The sequence below is a fragment of the Fukomys damarensis genome, unplaced genomic scaffold (genome assembly GCF_012274545.1).
Source record: "Fukomys damarensis isolate Sample0158 unplaced genomic scaffold, DMR_v1.0_HiC HiC_scaffold_25, whole genome shotgun sequence".
NCBI lineage: Eukaryota > Metazoa > Chordata > Mammalia > Rodentia > Bathyergidae > Fukomys > Fukomys damarensis.
In genome coordinates this window covers 10211930-10232624 of record NW_022900937.1, presented here as the reverse complement: position 1 = coordinate 10232624, position 20695 = coordinate 10211930, and the positions used below count along the sequence as shown (strand labels likewise).

The 20695-nt window shown below is 34.9% G+C and overlaps 1 protein-coding gene across 5 annotated transcripts in view; it reads right to left on the bottom strand.

The window, feature by feature from the left end:
• Nucleotides 1–20695, bottom strand: part of Tcf12 (transcription factor 12) — a 363012-nt gene that overhangs the window by 188966 nt on the left and 153351 nt on the right. The gene's annotated exons all lie outside the window — the stretch shown is intronic.

The following is a 20695-nucleotide window of genomic DNA, read 5'->3' as shown; positions in this document are numbered from 1 at the left end:
GATGCACATGCAACAGACATTCAAAAATCATCTTAGTGACATTTACAACTTGGTTATTACCATAAGGGTGTTCTACAGTAACTGCACAACCTGTCACACTTATATGCAACAAAAGGTATATAATAAAATAGAAGGGCTCCTAGAAAAGAGACAACTCCATAGAGGTTGGTTTTAGACTTAAAACAAACACTGTTAAAAAGCTAAATGACATACTACTATCTCGTATGTATCTGTGCATTCTCTCTGCCAACCTTCCATCCATTTATAAGGCACAAGATGTCAAAACTTGTAAAACAGTCTCTGAAATATTGCTTATCATGCTAAAATAATATTATTCTAGAAAATGCTTATTGTAATGTAAGTAGGTGCACATTGCTCAGAATCCATGAAAATGATAATGATGAAAATTATGCTCTTTTCTTCTTGAGTATAATAAAATGAGCTTTTTGCCCTGCAGAACTAAATAGGATTTTTTCAAAAATTATTTTCTAAGCCAGTTTCTTAAAAATCCCTAAAATTTACATCAATCTGTGGTGTCATCAAATTATCATACATGCAATCATTAAATTTATAAATTATAATTTAACATGATAATCAAAAGCCAGACTGCTCAGAGAACATGACAGTCACTTTACTTACACCAATACAAAAATAACAATAAATAGTGTCGTTTATCTATATACACTCACATCCTGGAGGACATATTATAGAATTTACTACAAGATTTTTTTCCTTATGATAAACCATTCCTAGACAATTTTATTTTTAAAAACTGGGTCCGTCACACTGCACCACAGAATAAGGAATCTACAAATTTTTTTTTTACATATCAGCAAGATTTGAATATGGGTCCTCAATATATGTGTACTCATAGATTATATATATATATATATATATATATATACACACACACACACACACACATATATACATATATATCCTCATACTAATTATTAGTAAGGAATAATTTTCACATTCATCATAAAAATTAAATAGAAATTTAAATATTTTTCCTGCACCTTAGAGGTTCATCTTAATGAATACAATTTTCTTTAAAAGCTACTGCTCTAGTAGCAAAAAAGGGACAGATCATCTACAGATGAAATTGGTGCTGGGGGAAGGAAGAGTGATTAGACTTAACAAATGTTTATTATATTTTCATACCTATATACCAAAACCTCACCTCAAAGACTGAAATTACTTTTATCATTGCTTCCACATAGCAGTAGTGCTACTTATGCAAAAGATAACTTTCAGTGAACATGAATATTTACAAAATTATTTACAATCACTTAAATAAATTACAAATCACATATTTAAAGATCAATTCTAAAAAGTTACAGATGATACCTAGCTCTGTGCTCCTCAATCTTTCATATTCTTATTGTAAAAAAACAGATGAAGGGATTGATTAAGAAATTAATTAGTAAGAAATTTGGAAATACACATCACCTTTACATACAGGGAGGAAAAGTACAAGTATACATGGATAACAGCTAGGTACCCTCCCTACTGCATCCTTGTAAGAAACTCATTAAAACAATGTAAGTTTCCAGCACAGTATAAATTCAGAATGAGTATCACAGCTATAGAAAAATCCAAAGCCATTAGAGCAACAAAACTATACACACACACACACACACACACACACACATAGAGAGAGAGAGAGAGAGAGAGAGAGAGAACTAGAAGGTGGTTGTCAAATAGAGCCTCAATGAAAAAACGGGTTAGCTGACTGGGAGTCTGTACCTCAGATCGCTCAACTATCATAGTTACAGACCAAGCACGACTGCTGGAAGTACAAAAACAAAGGGAAGAGCACTGGTGCACTCACAGGGCTGACAAACCAGTAGGGAACAAGGCAAAAATAAGGCAGAACCCTCCAAGGCAGGCTGGAGAACACAACAGGAAGATGATAAGCTTAAGAAAATGTTTTACTTTTCTCATTGCTGAGACAAAATACCACACAAAGTTAAAGGAGGAAAGGTTTATTGTATGTCACAGTTTATAGAGGTTTCAGTCTATAGTCAGCTGGCAGCAATCAGCATCACACAGGATAAACAGTTCATGGCAAAGCAAAGTAGGCAGAAGGTAGCATTTAACAAGCAACAATTAGCAACTCTCTTTTTGTCTCTTATATGTTATCCAGGTCCTTAGCAGGTAGCACCCACACCCTTAATCCTAGCATCACACCTGTAAATCACTCCCAGAATTGCATCCTTGATCCCAGCAGCACACATCCTACATCCAGCCAACTCCCAAAAGCCCCACCTATGACCCAATAAAACTTTGGAGGGAAATCTAGATACAAAGCATAACAGGAGTGGTTGTGTGACAAGGACAGAACAAAGCCAAGCAATTACCACCTGATTTATTTCCTCAAGCAGATCAGTCAGTTGGACTAGCAAATGGATACTGCTTTAATTTTGGAATATAAAGGAAGTAAAGCAGTAAGGTCTAGAAATACAAAACTGTCACAGTACACATTTTAAACTGATAGAAAGTTACTATGCTAGGTGCTGGGAATGCAGCATGATGGCAGAACATTGGCCTGGCATGTGCAAAGGCTTACGTATAAGCTAGCATTGTAAAAGTTATCACACTAATGAAAGAGATCCAACAACCTCCAAAGCTAATTAAGATCTAAATTCTGGTATTAATATCATCATGAATATAACAATAAAAATGACTTTTCTTGTGTGAGGCAATTTATACTACAGAGGATAAATCATTATTATCACAATTATCTAGTATGCTAGCTTTTAGCACATTATGCTACTGACCACAAAAACATTTCCAAACACATTTTTAAAAACTATTTGTACTTCACATTAATAGTGAAAACCACTTGAGATTAATAACTGATAAGTTATTAATAAAAGGTGATACATGGAAAGGCTATAAAAACTGTTCAATTCTATACTTAAAACCTACCTAAATTACTAGTTCATAAATTTATAGTTTCATCTATGAGTACACAACACTTCATAAAAGCTTTTAATAAAATGTATTTCATAATGTTCCCTATTGCTATGTAGAAATGTTAATCTCTGCTATACTACCACAACAGACACAAAATGGTAAAGCAGTTGCTTCCATATTCAAACTAATCTAGCATATAATCACTCAAATCTCTTCTTTTCTCACAGGAATCCAAATAAAACCTGCCAGGTATAATGCTGCACACCTGTAAATCACAGTTACTTATTTGAGAAGCTAAGGCAGGAAGCTCTCAAGTTCAAGGCCAGCTAGGTCAACTTAAAGACAAAGTCTCAGAATAAAAAAAGTAAAAATGGGCTGGGGGTGTAGCCCAGTGGTACAGCATTTGCCTAGCACGTATCATGCCCTAGGTTCAATTCTCAGTGTGCACAAATGTGCACATACACATACACCCCCCCACTATAACAAATCTAGCATTCTTTACAGTATATAGTAATACTCTCCTCTGGTTTGTTACTTCTAAAATGTAAGACCTAAGCTGAGTGTGGTGGCTTTTACCTGTACTTTTAGCTACTCTGGAAGCTGAGGCAGAGTGATCACAAGCTCAAGGCCAGAATGGGCAATTTAGCAAAACCTTGTCACAGAACAAAAAAAATTTTTAAAAGCCAAGGATGTAATTCAGCAGGAGAGTCCTTGACTCTCATGTGTAATATCCTGAGTTCGATTCCTAGTACCACAAAAATAAAGCACTTGTTTTCTTTCAGTTAATTTTTAATTTAATTATAATTATAATTAAATTATTATATATATGCATGTATATACATGTAGAGAACAAGGTCTTGCTATTCTGCCCAAGAGGCCTCAAACTCTGGGAGACTCAAGTAATCCTCTCTTGTCAGCATGCTGAATAGCTGGGACCACAGAAATGCACTACTACCCTTAGGTTTAATTCTTTAATAAAGACCTCATCTTAAAAATGTATTTCATCCAACCCGTAAACAAGCATAACCATGAGAAGACTTTCCCAAGTTCAGAATAGAACTGTGGTCTTACTAACCTACCTTTTCATCTCTTAGTATGAAAAGCACTGTGTGATTCTAGTTTTAAATATTCTAATTCTTTCCAAAGTTGAAAAAGGGGTTGGGGCTTTTTCCATAAAGATTTACTTTCTCAGCAACATGAACACATCAGGTGTGCTCAGCCAGTGCTCCTACAAGAGTCAGCATTTCTATCCCAGGCCTGCTCACACTTACCGAAACAGCCTATTCAATTATCCATTTAAATTATGCCATAATTATCTGTTACAATTGGACAGTACAGTACAGCATAGTAGATAGATGTGAAATTCCTAAGAGCCAGACTAGTCGATCTGAATTCCATCTTTGCCACATCCTAGCTGTGTGTCTTGGAGCAAATAAATCTTTCTTGTCTTGATTTCCTTATTTCTAAAGTAGGGATGAAAATAATGTTATCTCACAGGAGGCTCCAAAAATATTACATGAGTTTATATATGACCTGAAAAAGTTCTAAGCACATAGTAAACACACAGTAAATACCAGCCAGTATTATTATCCTGCTGGTTACCTATCATCATGATAGGTATAATGCAATCACAGAGTTGGAAATTTTCATAACTGAATCCCTCCAAACACAGTGGCTGGTGCATACATAGGAGGTAGGACTCAGTAAAGAGCAGAGGGATGAGAGGTTTCAGCTACGAAGTATTTAAAATGCTTTAGCATTCTGGTTACTTAACCTTATCAGTTTTTCCATAGAGCAACAGTAGTAATAAGAAAGCCTGCCAATAAGAGACAAACTTATTTCACTGGTTTAAAGCACTAAGCACAAGCTTTTGCAACTACCTCTAGCACCATCAAATCCTAAAGGGCTCACATTTTACAACAATGATACAACACATTACATTCATTTATAGACCTGCCTAACTACACCTAACCAGGTAAAAATAAGTTTAAGTGTTAGTTCCCCCTCATAAAAAAACCCTAAGCCTCAGAGACTTTACACAATTTAAAGCTTGTATCTTTTACTATAAATCAACAGTATTATGGCAATTAAAATAAATCAAACACAAGAACATAACTTTATTTAAATTCATACACTATGGAAAAGAAACATCAATGAGCAAAACTGTGCTCTTGTGACAACACATTTTAAAGTAATTTTGAAAAAAAAAAATTTTTTTTTACTTTTTTGAGACAAGGTCTCACTATGTAGTTGAGATTGACCTGGAATTCACTATGTAGTCCAGGCTGGTCTTGAACTCACAGCAATCCTCCTGCCTCAGCCTCCCAAGTGCTGAGATTACAGGCGTGAGCCACCACGCCCAGCCTGTAATTTTGAAATTCTTGTATGTTAAAATGTTCCCTTTAATAACAGATGAGGAAATAAAAGCAAAGAAACAGTATATATTATAATAATACTTAACCTTTGTAAATTTTAAAGAAAAGAATACTAGAAAATTAACTATAAAAAGTGTTCAGAGGGGTTGGGGATTTAGCTCAGTGGAAATGCAAGTGCAAGGTTGTGAGTTTCATCCCCAGTAGAAATTTAAAAAAGTTATTTCAAGCCATGCACAGTGGTGCACATTCATAATCCCAGGTACTTGAAAGGTAGGATGCTCTAGAGTGTGAGGCCTACCTGAGGTCAGCAAGATCCTATTACCAAAAAAAAAAAAAAAAAAAATTTTTTTTTTCCATTTAACGTGTATATTTTTCAAACTGTTTAAGACAAATATTAGTTGCTTTTTAAAAAGATACAGAAGTGTTTTCTATAACATGATTAACATATTCTCATTATAGAAAATTAAAAATCCACAAAAATAGCATCTGCCAAGCAGGAGGAAAATCTTCCATGTTTAGCTCTACAGAATTGTGAACATCAACATTTTGACATTTCCCCCCCAAAAAAATAATACTTCTACAAATTCCAGGGAGCACCAGTGTGGTCCAGACCAGTAGGGCTACAGGCAGAACCCAGCCATGCATCTATCTGCCCTGGCCCCAGGGGCTTGGGCAAACCGGCCCAGATTAGGCCCACCCAGGAAACAGATGCAATCTCAGCCCCACAGCATTTGTGAGTGTGCACAGATGCCTGGGAACAGTGGTGTGGTCCAGACCAGCAAGGCTAAAAGCAGATCCTAGCCAGAGATAGGCCAGAATGCAAAGGGTGGGGCAAACCCACCCGTCAAACAGGTGCACAGGTGTACAATCTTCAGTCAGAGGCCCGCCCCATAGCATCAGTGGTTTTAACACAGGAATTGGTGTACTATTCAGCAGCAGAGAAAAGGTCTCTTGGTGGCTTGGTGAGAATTAAAGACCACTGGGTGAGCAAAAAGTTCTCTCAATAAAGGCACAACAGGCTGCATATGCCGAAATGAGAAGATATGGAAGGAAACAAATACCCAAACCAGACTTCTAGATCACATAAGGCAACCCCAAAGGGAAAAGAGATGGAACAATCTGATACTCAACCACCTAGACTCCCTGAACTGTCAACAAAAGAGGATCTGCAGGGCCAGGTATTTAAATCAGTGGTGCAACCACTTGCCTCGTAAGCACAAGGTCCCAAGTTTGATCCCTGGTACCGAAAAAAAAAAGGGGGGGTGGGATCTGGAAAAAATGAAGTCACAAATAATTTCTCAGATAATAGCAGACACTGTGCCCATAGTGCAAGGTATGATTAATAAACCTAGAGAAGAGACAGATAAAAATAGAGGAGCTGAGGAACCCGATGAGATCCTAACATAAGAAATAAATGAAATCCATACAACAGATACAAACAAATTTCCAGATTAAATATACCAATAAAATTAATAAAAGTTAGAAAAATAAAGTCTAAACTAGTTCAGATATATAGAAATGCAAATAAACATCCATGTGTCCACAACTTAACCAATAAAACATTACCAATCTAATTTAAACCTCTATAAAATTCTTTAAAACTATCCTAAATTTTTAATATATTTAATAGTTTTATTACATATAAACAATGCCTAACTTATAGCATTATAGCATTTTTGCATGTTTTAAAATTTTAGTAAGTAGTAGCATACTGTTTTCTTTATCCGCTTAACAATCATTCTGTAAGACTGTATGTTGGCAAAAGGCAGCACTAGTACATACAAGACACTACTCTGGAATATTTATAAACATAGCACAATTTATCTATCCAGTCCCCTTTTTGATTACTTTTAGTTTGCTTCTAATTTTTCTCTATTACAAAAAAGGCTATTATAAATTTAAACATTTTAGCAATATGTGTCCTTCCTTATGTAAATTTCTCTGGTGATTAACACCCAGGAGTAAAACTGCTATGTAACAAGTATCCATGTTTTTAAATTTACTAGATTCTGCCAAACTGCTTTCCATAACAGAAATATACTACTGTTTACCAAAAAGAAAGTCTTAGATATTTAACTGATTCACTAGTTTGAAAAACATGTATTAGATCTGAATAGAAACAAACCTATTATTATGAGGAAAATGTGTGGTTATCTATGTGTCCAGAAATATCATATTCACACATATAATACATTTATTTATGTGAACTCATAAAAAAAGCAGAAGGAAAAAATTAAAATAAAAAAGCTTCACTCTTCTCCTCCTTTACTAAAAAATATGTTCCTTAAAATGAGCAGGAGATGGGAAGTGAGTCTATGTGCTGGATTTGGGCGTGCTTCTCATGGGACGCCTCTATTCCTTGAACAGATATTCATGATTAAATGTAGAATTCTTCACACAACGTGGTATTAAAACACAAGCCAGCAATTTCATCCAGTACAAACAGCTATTTGATCCATTATCAGGAGAAACTCTACTCCAATGGTGTGTGTGTGCGTGTGTGTGCGTGTGTGTGTGTGTTCTGTCTAGTAAAATCAAACTGTCAACCAAGTTTAAGGGGTGTTATTTCTTTAGAACAGTTTCAGCTAAGACATGTACAATTCAAAGTAAAAATAACAAGATAACTATTTACTAAAAAGTAAACCTACACTTTAATTGACATTTAATACAAACTGATACTGCTTTTGCTGTTATTTGCACCAATAAACTGTGCAACTAGTTACAAAAATTTAAGATTAAGTATAATGAACATTATATTTAGCTTTCAGATACAAAAACAGAAAACCAGCCTATTTTTAACAACCAATAGCTCACAGTTGTACTTTTTTTTTTAAACTAAAATTCTTAAAGAGACTTTGATAGATGTGTTACTTTAATATTAAGGTTAACAGTGGTACACATTTTTATGCGATCAAACAATGGTTTTCAATAACAGCCATCATTGAAAAGGATTTTACTTTGCCCATCTGCTTTGAGTATGAATGTTTTCAATGTGTACTACCAATCTCTACCCCCTAATCCCCTAGGCAAATTTGTTGATACTCATCGATCTTGTCATTCCATCTCTTGGCTTTTCCCCTCATTTCATTCCTTACTATGACCTATCTCTTTCATCTTTTATCTGTCTTTTCCTATATTTTAATCTAGTTATTTACAAAATTAAAAAGATAAAAGGCATCTGGAAATGTGCCTATGCATACGCATACATATGTACTGCTGCCTATAATGTATGAGTCACTGTGGTAGGTGTGAGAATATAGGGATGAATAAAACAATCCTTTGTCTTCGAGGAGCTCAGAGCCTGGAAGAAAAACAGTAGCTAAAATAATAAACTGAATAACTTTTATATGGGATCTAAGCTGTGCCATGTCACTGCTTCCAAGGTTGATTAGCATTAACAGAGTTCTTATTAGTCTAAGAGGCAGGACAGCATGACCAGTGAAATTTTTAAAGAAAGCCCAAATCACTCTGCCAACTTTCAAGTTAAATTTCTTGGACTGAGTATGAACTGATTAGACCATGTAAATATAGCTGCACAACTTCAAGTGGGAATATGAAAGCAGAAAGCACTGCCAAGCATACAAAAGAAACGGCATTAAGACTTGCGCAAGAATGCCCTAAAGCAAAGTGAACAATGCCAATAATTAGAAGTCAAGTGTCAATAAGCACACCTCTGTTGGCACCAAGATCATCATAGCTAACTTCTGAGTGTCTACTATGTTCTAATACTGTGTTGAGCTTTCATGCATTTCTCCCACCTCATATGTGAAAAAATTGTGTCTTATGAAAATTAAGCAACTTTCCCCAAATCAGAAGAATAGCAAAGAACAAATTTAACTTCAGGTAGTTTGACAGCTGATTATTTCAAGATACATTTTTGTTTTTTTTTTAAACCTCCAACACCAAGAAATCTAATAATAGGGTAGACATTTAACAGAATCATTTCCACTAAACCAGCTAGCTCGTCTCAAGTTCTCAGAACATCTTTGGCCTTGGAACTCCTTTGAGGCTCAAAGAGGTTTATTTATGTGGAATATATTTGTTGATTATTTTCCATGCTATAAATTAAACCTGCAAAAAAACAAAAAACCACAAGGACAAAAGAGCATACATTCCTTTAACTGTTAAAGCAATGACACTGTTTATCATGTAGCTTTTGAAAACTCCATAGAACAGTCAGCAAAGAGTAAGACTGAAATGGTAAATAAATTTTAGTAGTAGTATTATATTAATTTAACCTCCCAAGCATGCTAAGATTAGTAAAGAATGTTTCAGAAAAGTTAAGAGTCCTAAAATCATACAACTAGTCAGTAGCAATTATCTAAATTTACTAAAGAACAGATTTTTGGATAGTGAGTACAGAATTCACTAGAAAAATATTTAGAGACAGTTTAAATACTAAGGAAAGCAATTGCACAATAGCAAGCAGGGCATCAAAATTCCAAGGATCTCTTAAATAAGCAATATTTTTAGTCTTGTGCAAGATACTGAGGGCAGTCAACAGCTAAAAAGAAACTGAGGGCCTGGAGCTGGAGATTTGGCTCAGTAGTTCCATCGCCTGCCTCCCAAACGCAAGGGCCTGAGCTTGATCCCCAGTACAAAAAAAAAAAAAAAAAAAAAAAACCAAGGGCCTTAGTTAAAGTTAAGAACCCATAGTAGCAGAATACCAGTGACATCCACATAAGCTTGACAGCAGAGCTTTGTCTGGTCAGTTCATCCCATGAGGCCCTGTCCTCACCAATACTCCCTACAGGCTTATGAGAGGCCCCAGAGCAGAAGAGCACAGAAAGCTATGCTGGATTCCTCACTCACAGAAATTGCAAGAAAATAAATGTTATTTTAAACAGCTAAGTTTGTGATAATAAGACATATTAAGATATAAATAATACAACTAATAAAATTATTATTATTATTATTCATGAAAAAGAAAGAAAAATACACAAAAGGTACTGAGAAAGTCAATGAGACACAATGGTGTCACCAACTCAGAGACAATATAGTCAGGCACCACTTAATGGCTTTAGAGTCAACAGCCGTCTGCGTTTAAGATAGAGGTCCTGTAAGAATAAATCGGAGCCAAAAAGACTGTGTTGCCAGTTAATGCATAGCTGAAGAAGAAGCAAGAGAAAAAGAAGACACCCCCCCGCCGCCCAACCTCTGCCAAAAAAGTCAAATGAAGAGTTTAGCAGCAGCTTTGGCAGACTTCAACAAGTTCTTAAAATACTTGAAAGCATACAATGCAACACCAAAAGATTTTTATGAATAAATAGAAATGTTCACGTGCATCGTCTGCTAACAAGCAAATCTATGATTTTAAAAAGAAAAAAAACCAGAAAGGGAACCATAGGCATGTTCTGAAAAGAGTGACAGCTCCTCCGGAAAAGTTTCAGACAGTCCCATGGGAAAGATCCAGAGGAAGGCTTCACAGGTTATGCCAGAGACCTTCCAAGTGGGGCAATACATGGACTGGGAGACAGTAATGCCGATAACCCTGATACTGGGTAGATCTCAAACAGTGCGAGCCTTTGTAGCTTGGATTTAATAAAAAGTTTCAAAAGAAAAAAAAAAAACAACACAAGAAACTTTAAAATCTGAAAACTGCTTAGAGAATAAGAATATAAAGACATTTTTGTACAGTTGTACAATATGTGTTTTAAGGTGTGTTATTATAAGACAAAAGTTAAAAAATTAAGTTTATTAAGTGGATCAGGGATTCAGCTTAATGGTGCTGTTGCCTGCTTCACAAGCACAAGGTCCTGAGTTTGAACCCCAGCACCAAAAAAAAAAGCTTATTAAATAAAAGTGTTGCTAAAGCTAATTGATTATTAAAGAAAAATACTTTCCATGAGTTCCATGTAGTCTACGTACACAGTGTTTACAAACTCTACAGCAGTAGTGTACACAGCAACATCTGGGCCCTCACACTCATTCCTACACTCATTGACTCACCAAGGGCCACTTCAGTCCTGAAGCTCCTTCCATGACAAGTAATGATACAGATGTAACATTTTTATACTGTACTTTTTAATGCCCAGATACACAAATACTTGGTGAGTTACATGTGTCTAGTGTTCAGTATGGTGCCAGGCTGCCCACATTTGAAGCCTAGCAGCAATCAACAGGTTCCATCATAGCCTAGGGCTGTGGCTGGCTACACCCTGTGGGTCTGGGCATGCTCACTGTGCAATCTGAGCACAGTGAAGAAACCATCTAAAGACACTTTTCTCAGAGCATTCCTGCCAATAAGTGATGTATAACTATGTGGTTCAGCACAGCTGGTGATTTACTGCTTAATCACAAATTCTATATTAAACACCAAACTACACTATGATCCACATAGATTATTTTGATATGAAATTATGATATGAAATCAAACTGAAATAATTTCATGTAATAATACCAGCAGTTCAGTTGCTGTTGAAGAGAAACATTTCAGGCCTTTTATTCTCAGAATAAAACTATCAGAGTACATGACAACAGAAGTACATCACAAAAGGAACTAAAATGTATTGATCATGGAAGCCTTTGGCATACATAAAAGCTCATTTAGATCTAATAACTACACCACGTGAAATATATAACTTTTTAAACAGATCTGAGAAACTGGTGTTTCTTTGTATACTGTATGAATCTATATTGTTATAATGAGGTGGGTTACAAGAAATACAGATTAAAGGAAAATCATAATTTTTAAATTACACTTTTAAGAAAATGCAGTTTCAGGACCCAAAGTCACCCAAGGTTACCATGCTATTTCTACTTTTAAGAAATTCACTCCAAAACAATTACAGACACAATAAGTCTGTAAATTGAGCCTGACCTCCTCCTCAAATCCCACAGTCCTATACCCTCAAGGAAACAGCACTATCAAGTGGGTACCCAATAGTGAACTTCATATGCATCCTTAGTACTCTAAAGGAAAACCTGACAGTCACAAGAAGTTCACATCCTAGAGGATTTTGGTCTTTAGAACATCCATCAAAACAACCAATATTTGTAGCCCCAGACACAAAGTGCCTCTTTTGAGGGCTTACATTCTATTTTCTTTGAGTGTGTACTTCTTGGATTCAGCCTTAAAAGCCTGCGTGGGCATTTCACTGATGCTTCCTGAAGTTCCACAACCTATTCCAAGGATGTGCTGAGTTGAGGATCCCTTCTCCCCTGTCTAGTAACAATAAAAAATGTAGATTCTAAGAAACTAGGTGGTCCCCTTTCTTTTTCTTAATAATCTTCAAATCCCAACTTCTGAAATACAATAAACTTTTCTGATTGTTTTAATAATGTAAAGAGTGTGTGTGTGTGTGTGTGTGTGTGTGTGTGTGTGTGTGTGTGACTTAGAGAATTTCTTGTTGGACTTTAAAAACCATTAACAGTCCATCACTATAGTTAGGACATTCCCTAGGAATTCAAAACAGCTGCCTTTCCAAGGTGCACCCAAGTCTTTAAAAATTCCAAATATGATTTTGTACTGCACAGATATAGATAATGTATATAACTTTTTAGAAGACTGAAAGTAAAAGGAGGAACACATAGATTCCAGATATGTGCTACACATTTATGAAATTCCTCCTAATTAATTCTCACGTTTCACAAGAAAACCCTCTCTGCAGATGAAAAATCTGAGGCTCAGCTATTATCTTATCCATATCTAAAGGTAAAATCTGGACATAGATCTGTCTGATTCATCTCTTGGCTCATTTTTTGTTCTTCTCAGTTGATTTGTTTTACATATAAAATGTAAGTAATATTTTATAGAGAATAATGACCACAGCATTATCACCTTAAAATTTCTAGAGTACTTTTCCTTAAAGTCCTAGGCAAGTAAGAAAGCAAGGGTCTCTTATACTTTGGCAAATGTGACATAGTAAAAAGTGACAGAATTTAAAGAGTCAGAGGGCAGGGAATTTGGCTCAGTGGTTGCACCACCTGCCTCATGAGCAAAAGGGCCCGAATTAAATCCCCGGTACCAGAAAACAAAACAACAACAACAAAAAACAAAGAATAAAGAGTCAATAAATAGCCCTAGATGTTTAGTATTTGGGGAATCATCTACCTTTTGTGAGCCTCAATTTCCTCACCTCTAAAACAAGAGGGTTTTTGAAACAGCTTCTCAAGTGAGCTAGTATGAAAATAAGAATAGGCAATGAGTAAAAATGAAGTTTATTTCCACTGCCTGCCTCACAATCACAAGGACCTGAGTTTGATCCCCAATACTTAAAAAACAAAAAAACAAAAAAATGAAGTTTATTAATTATATTGCAACTAATGCTGATCAAACTTACTGTTAATAATATAAATAAGCTACATAGCCCTAAAACTAGCCAGGATCTACCCTGCAAATATTCCCACAAGAAATCTCTGCACTCAGAAGATGTTAAAGAGGCTGCCAAGAAAATAAGAGTGAACTCAACAATTATAAAAAGGTGCATAAGATTCAAAGATTAATATCCTTTGATTTCTTTTTGGTTTTTTTGTTGTTTTTGTGGTACTGGGTTCGAACTTGGGCTCTTGTGCTTGTGAAGCAGGAGGCAGAACCACTGAGCCAAATCCCCAACCCCCTTTGATTTCTATTTGTTAACATTAAAGCATGAACAAAAAGAAAGAATGTTAACAGCCACATCAAACCCTATAAAGATGTTATAGGTGTACAAAGTGAAGTGAAACTCGTGATGTGAGAAACTGGCATAAAGGCTCTTTCCAAAAAGATCTCTGATAAGAGCATCTAAACAAGTTTGTCGTAAAGAATGGCTAAAGAAGAGTTGGGGATTTAGCTCAGTGGTGCTGCTGCCTGAAGGTCCCAGGTTTGATCCCCAGTACAAAAAAAAAAAAAAAAAGCTAAACTGGAGGGGGAAAAAAGAGCTCTGACTGAGTTATAATGAAATAATGGACAATTCAATCAGCATGTGATTTCTTCTACAAGAAGTATCTGCCACCAAGAGATTTAAAAGTGCCTATATCATCATAATCCCATTATTCTTTACCTGATGAAATACAGGTAATAGTTGCAAAGCAGATGATGTTCTGAATACCAAAAGGAACAAATGTTTGCTCTCACTGACTTATTTAAACTATCCCTAAAATATACCCTTTTCTTACTAATAGTTTTCTTCACATTCAGAGCATTCTGAAGGAGCAATTATATAACAAAACAGATTAATGGGAACATAGATGCAATATATAAAAAACACTTACTGTAAATCTCTTTCCCTTTGTTTTGCTTTGCTATTTAACTGCTTCATCTTGTGTTTTGTACCAGAGATCAAGAGGCATAAAATACTACTTTAAAATTTGTGTGTCCTTTCTAATTATTTCATTTGAACTCCTACAGGTACTGTAAAAATCTATATCTTTACCCCTTCAAAAATAAAAATAGCAAATTGTAATCTAGATAAAGTCCTTATCTACAGGAAAGAAAGTAACATTAAACCTCATTGCCCATGAGTATCAAAAAATGGAGAACAATGAATAAAAGCTGATTTTATGCACATAACTAGATTTTTCCACTAAAATATACATGGAATTTAGTTCAGGAGTCGTCATTCTGTGGGAGGAGTGCGTCTATATAATTTTTCATCTTCCCCAGCAAGTTGTGCCACCTTGTACATGGTTGAGGGTGAGATTTCTTTTTATCCATGTCTTTACATGGATAAATCTGGCCCCTATCATCCTAATCCAAGTCTAGTTTCATCATGAGTGGACCTATGTAGTTAATCTTTCTAGATCTTCCTATTTGTCTCTCTTTTACTTTGGATTCATCCTTCATACCACAATAACTGAATCTTTATAAAACACTTTGTTTCATTCCCTGAATAAAAGTGTACTTTATATTGGCTATTGCCTGAAGGACAAATTTCTTCTACAGGAAGGCTACTTGCTTTATCTTAAACTATTCACCTACCAATTAGGCTGATTTATTATCTACTGAACTTAGTGGTTTAGTAAGCCTATGAGTTTATGTTATTATTTTAATTTCCAGAAAGTTGTCTCTCTTTCATACAACTGTTTACTGTTCTACAGTAATTTATTCAAACACTTTCTCCTCTAAGTCTTTCCTGACCACCCAAGGTAATCTCTCCCTCCCTTTGCATAACTAATGAAATTATTTTGGAAAATTATTTGCTATCTAATTGTGGCTCTTCCACTGCTATTTATGAAGAGTAAAGAGTCTTAAAAATACAACTGTTTAGGTAAATATGACTTGTTTTCTAAAGTGTTCATATTTCCTGAACTCTAAATATACATTTATTCATTTTTAACATTTCAAAAACAATGTATTTAACAATCTCAGAATCTTAACACTGGGGTAGCATGAAAAGCAAAAAATTCCTTAAAAGCAAGGAGACCATATTAAATATCCTTATTTACAAGGGTGACTTCATGTCACAGTGCTACTAGGAGAAGAAAATAACAGGTACCCTCTGCCCTAGAAAGTGCCAAGGCCTCTGCTGTTAAGTGGGAATGAACTACACTCACCAGTTCCTCCCCAAAATTCTAGCCAACATAACCCTTGCTGAGGTCAGAATGACCTGTGCACTGTGCACAGGTAGTATATGATGGGAACCAATGCTCTATTAATTTCTTACCTAACTCTCTATCTACAAACCACAGAGTAGCTCTCAGCCATGCTCTTCCCCTATGTACCAAAAGATTTTGAATACTTGCTAAGAATAGAAGGAGCTCTAAGCAGAATTAAAGTCCCCTTTAGCCACATCCGGCAAGATTAGTCCAGATACTACAAGAGAAATTACTTTAATCTCATACAGATAACCTTCTCAAAACTGTATTTTTACTTTGATTGAGTTTCTATTTACTTTTGTTTTTCTAATCCCAAGCTCCCATGTGGTTTTGTGCACAAAATTTAGAAGACTGGAACACCATCAAAACCCTTGTACTCTCATATTTCCCTTTCCCATCAGGCCTGTCAGGCTGTTCCTCTCAATCTATGTTGCTGACTTGTGTTATATGAAATACCCACTGTTAGTACTTTTTAAATAAACTGTGCCCTCAAACCCTTTCATTGCTATAGGTAGGTAGCAGTCATAGCAAGGAATCAAAGGAAAGATCTCAAAATATACCTACTATTCACCCTTTAATAAAAAGTCCCTGTGCTGAGTAATATACAGTGACTAAATGAAGTATTTGAAAGCCAACTCATTACCACATAAAAGTTTTTCCCTTTCTATACTAACAAGGCTTCAATTCAGAACTTTAATAGTTAGTATTATTTAGTAGTTAGTTATTATTATTTAGTAGTTAGTACTTAACCATCTCTACTAATGAAAAAATAGAAAAAATATCTGAGGTAAAGGGAAGTAAGCTCAAAGACTGGAACACCATCAATCAGCTGGACTGGTTTTAATTATCAGCCCTCAAATTCTACAATATTTTACTATGCTACCTCATAATACAATATAGTTGGTAAGTAAATTTTTCTGAATCATGGCCTCTTCTGCAGAACTATTTCTGTTTTCACCTCTCTCCTCTCTGCTTCAGAAAGTAGCAGAATATTTAGGACAGTTTTAGAGTTGGGAAATACTAAGGTAGTAGTGAAAGAGTTGGAATATATGGGTTCTAGGCCAGACATTGTCACTAATTAGTAAAAAGGTATGGCCAGATCTCATTTATTTTGGGAAGACAGAACAAAACTGAATATGGCCAATCTCAAACAGTCCATGCATGACTCAGGTTTTTCACCTATGAAATACAGTGATTTGATATAATAATGCACTTGTCAGCTCCAAAACTTCTATGTGTCACAAAATGTAGAAAGAGCAAAAGTGCAAATGACCATATCAGTCTGTAAACCATATTACAAGAAGAAGAAAATTTGGTAGAATTTTATCAAGCTTTTTAAACAAGTACTGAAACTCTATTCAACTCAATGCTGGTTTTTGCCCCCTCCCTCAATATAATTATAACAGTCATTTGTAAACTGGAAAATGGCTCTGATTCAAAAACCAACTCATCACTGATGGCCCCTATAAATATAATTCCTATTAATAGTTTCTAACAGTGAATTCACACTTACCCAGTACATGAAGAAATGAAAAACTCTGTATCTTAGAAGTTTCAACAGGGAACTCTTCTCTAGTGAGCCCTGTCATAGCCACAACCCATTTGGAAATCTCAATGGCACACTAGCATTTAACAAGCTCAGAGCTGATGATCAGGACACTAACTGTGCAAGCACAGAAGAAATACTTATTACCATTAATACCACCTCATCATATACTTCAAGTTTCATCACATTAAATGTATTTTAATTCTTTCTTTCCTCAGCATCCAAATCCAATTAACCCAGTACATCTAATGATTATTCCCCAATGTGATTACATTCCATGATGAACATGTACACAGCATCCTTATGTATAAAGCATTGTATTACGCAGGGACAACAACTTTTATATCATTTTTCACCAGGAAAACATTTTTGCTTTCTCAAGAAAGAAATGGATAATTGAGAAGAAAGGAAAACTTTTTATACCCTTTACAAATCTAAAAGCAATAGAAGTATGCTAAGCATAAGTCACAAATAATTCTTACTTGTTACACTCAGAATGCAGAAAACTTTCCAATGTATTCAACCATTTACATTTGTGTAATTGTTACATACAGATCCTGTAAATTTTTATAAACAGGTTTAAAGCCAACACTCACAAAGAACTCAATATGTACAAGATTCTGCTCTAAGTGCTTTGCCAGTCTCATTTAATCCTCACAACCACATTATGAAGTAGCTACTACTATCATCAGTTTACACATTAAAGTACAGAGAGTTTAAATAACTTGTCCATAATCATACCAGTAGTAAAAGGAAAATAATTTCTGAAACTAGAATAAATGATTAACACTGTAGTATCAAGAAAAATTATTTTCTGGCCTTTGTGGCTCGTACAGTGTCTTCACAGAAAACATTTCTTTGCACTAAAATGTAAGAGAGGGAGGAGATAAATTCATTAACTACACTTCTTGTTTATGTCTATAATATTTGAATTTAAATTTTTCATTTTTCTCTGATGCTTTACCTAGACCAAGAATTTCACAAATTTCTAAAACTGGAAGTGTTTTATTGTAGACTTTTTTTTTTTTTAAGCACCTAGGATTGAACTCAGGACCTTGCACTTTTGAGGCAAGCACAGCATCGCTGAGCTAAATCCCTGCCACACAGGTGTTTTATTAAGATGCTTCTTCAACGTGTCTGTATGTGTGGTTTTCTGTTTTGCAAAAATGGGTAGGAGGTCAGCAGTGCAGAAACCAAGGCTCCATTAAAGATACAGAATTCTGGGGCTGGGGATTTAGCTCAGTGGTTCCACTGTCTGCCTCGAAAGCACAAGGTCCCAAGTACAACCCCTGGTACCAAAACAGAAAAGAAAAGATAGAGAACTCTGTAGGAACAAATCATATAAACAGTACTCTTTTTTTCTAAGTGTTGCAAACACAATCAAATCTACATTTCCTAAGAATGCTGAAAATATTTATCATTTCTATGACTATACTTATTGTATCAACGTCACAGAAACACTTCACTAACTGGGGGGTATAAGCAGATCAGATAACCAAGAACTTAACCGCCTCTAAACTGTGACATGTTAAGAGCAAGAACAGCCACACCTGGCTGGAGGGGCTACTGCAGACTTTGTTGCTGTGGACAAATGTGTGAGACCAGGCACACTGGAAAAGTGTGGACACAAGTAGAGCTTACTGAGCACCAAGATCAATAGAGTTAAACAGGAGCTTTGGATCAAAGTTAAAGGTACCTAAGGCAGAAAGTGTACACAACAAAAATTTCTTTTGAAAAGCTGTTAAATAAATACTAAGTTCAACTACACGACTGTGAACTCACTCCTGTACACTAACATGTTTGTGACACACAGTACTGACAGCGTTCCCATTCCAGATGAGGTTTTGTGTTGCTGTACAAAAGTATTTCTCCCACAGACTTTTACATTGGGGCAGGATGGGGAAAATTAGGAGCTAAGATAATTTAATCCATATAAATTAAAAGCACATTTTATAACTCCACAAAGCACTAATATTTCAGTTATCTAATACCTTTTTGTGTGTGAGACCTAAGCCTTTTCAAATCTTATAAAAAGTAAAATAAAGTATTTTACTGAAAATCAAATTATTTTTGATTTATACAATTTGCTATGATGGAAATATATATAGACAATAAGATCAAGTCTAAATAAATTCTATCTACATAATTCCTATGCAAGTAACTGCAACCTCATTATAGTTTAAACTAAGTTATTTTAGTAACAATTTATCAAAACTATTTTCTAGCCAACAGCAATGTTAATTTTTGAATCTTTAAGAACCTCAATGTGCTAAAATAGAAGAATGAAGTACTTTGGCCAAATGAGATTCTTATTAATTATATTATGTGATTATGAAAAAATATCAACATAATAAAGTGTTTAATGATAGAAAGTTAGAAACTATAATTTTCCTATAAAGAAATGATGAGGGAGACTGCAAAAATGACCACAAATCTCTCTCTGGGTAAGAAAAGCTAAATGGAGAAATGCAGTAATTTGAAATTGGGTCCAGATCTTTGTTCAAACAAAACAAATCCAACAAATAACAACTTAACTAGTTCATTAAACCATGTTAGGCTTAAAGAGGGAACGTGAAGGAAGAATGAATTTCAGTGAGAACAACAACAAAACACACCAACAATGAACCATGACTGTGCCTGATCTCTCAAAGGACAGGCAGACTGGGAGCTCCTAGAGATTAAGCTAGGTTGTTTTTACAAACAGAACACTAGATTACTATAGAATCAATTTTAACTTTTTACTGTATACAGTCTACACTTAAAAGCATGATTTTTGGCTTTCATTTCTGCAGACATACTTAATTTCAGGTCCATGAATTACAAAAGTGTCTGGATACATTTTTACAAATTTTTTTTTGCACCTAAAATCTTATAAATGGAAAAAAAACTGAAAGGTTTAATAAAAACAAAGTAACTACTGAGTCAAAGGAACCATTTAATACACTTTAGGTATCACGTTATAGCAACTCAAATCTCTGAAAGAAAAACTCCAACAATATCAATAAACAGTGTGACTTTTCCATTACATAAAACTCCTATTTGCAAATTTAAACAGAAAAACCTACCTGGCCTGTTTTCAATATTGTTCCAAAAAATCAATACTTTTAAAGGAGAAAAAAATTTCAACATTAACCAATTTAACTATCCTCAACATAAAATAATGTGTCCAAAATTAGATAAATAATTCATAGTGGTGTTGAGAGTAAAGCCCAAATCTTTGGATATGTACCACAGTTCCTTACACCACAGTCCAAGTTTTTCAGTATCTTTTGGAAAAGTTTTTTTTTTTTTTTTTTTTTTTTTTTTTTTTTGGGGTTTTATTTTGGACCCCCTCCTT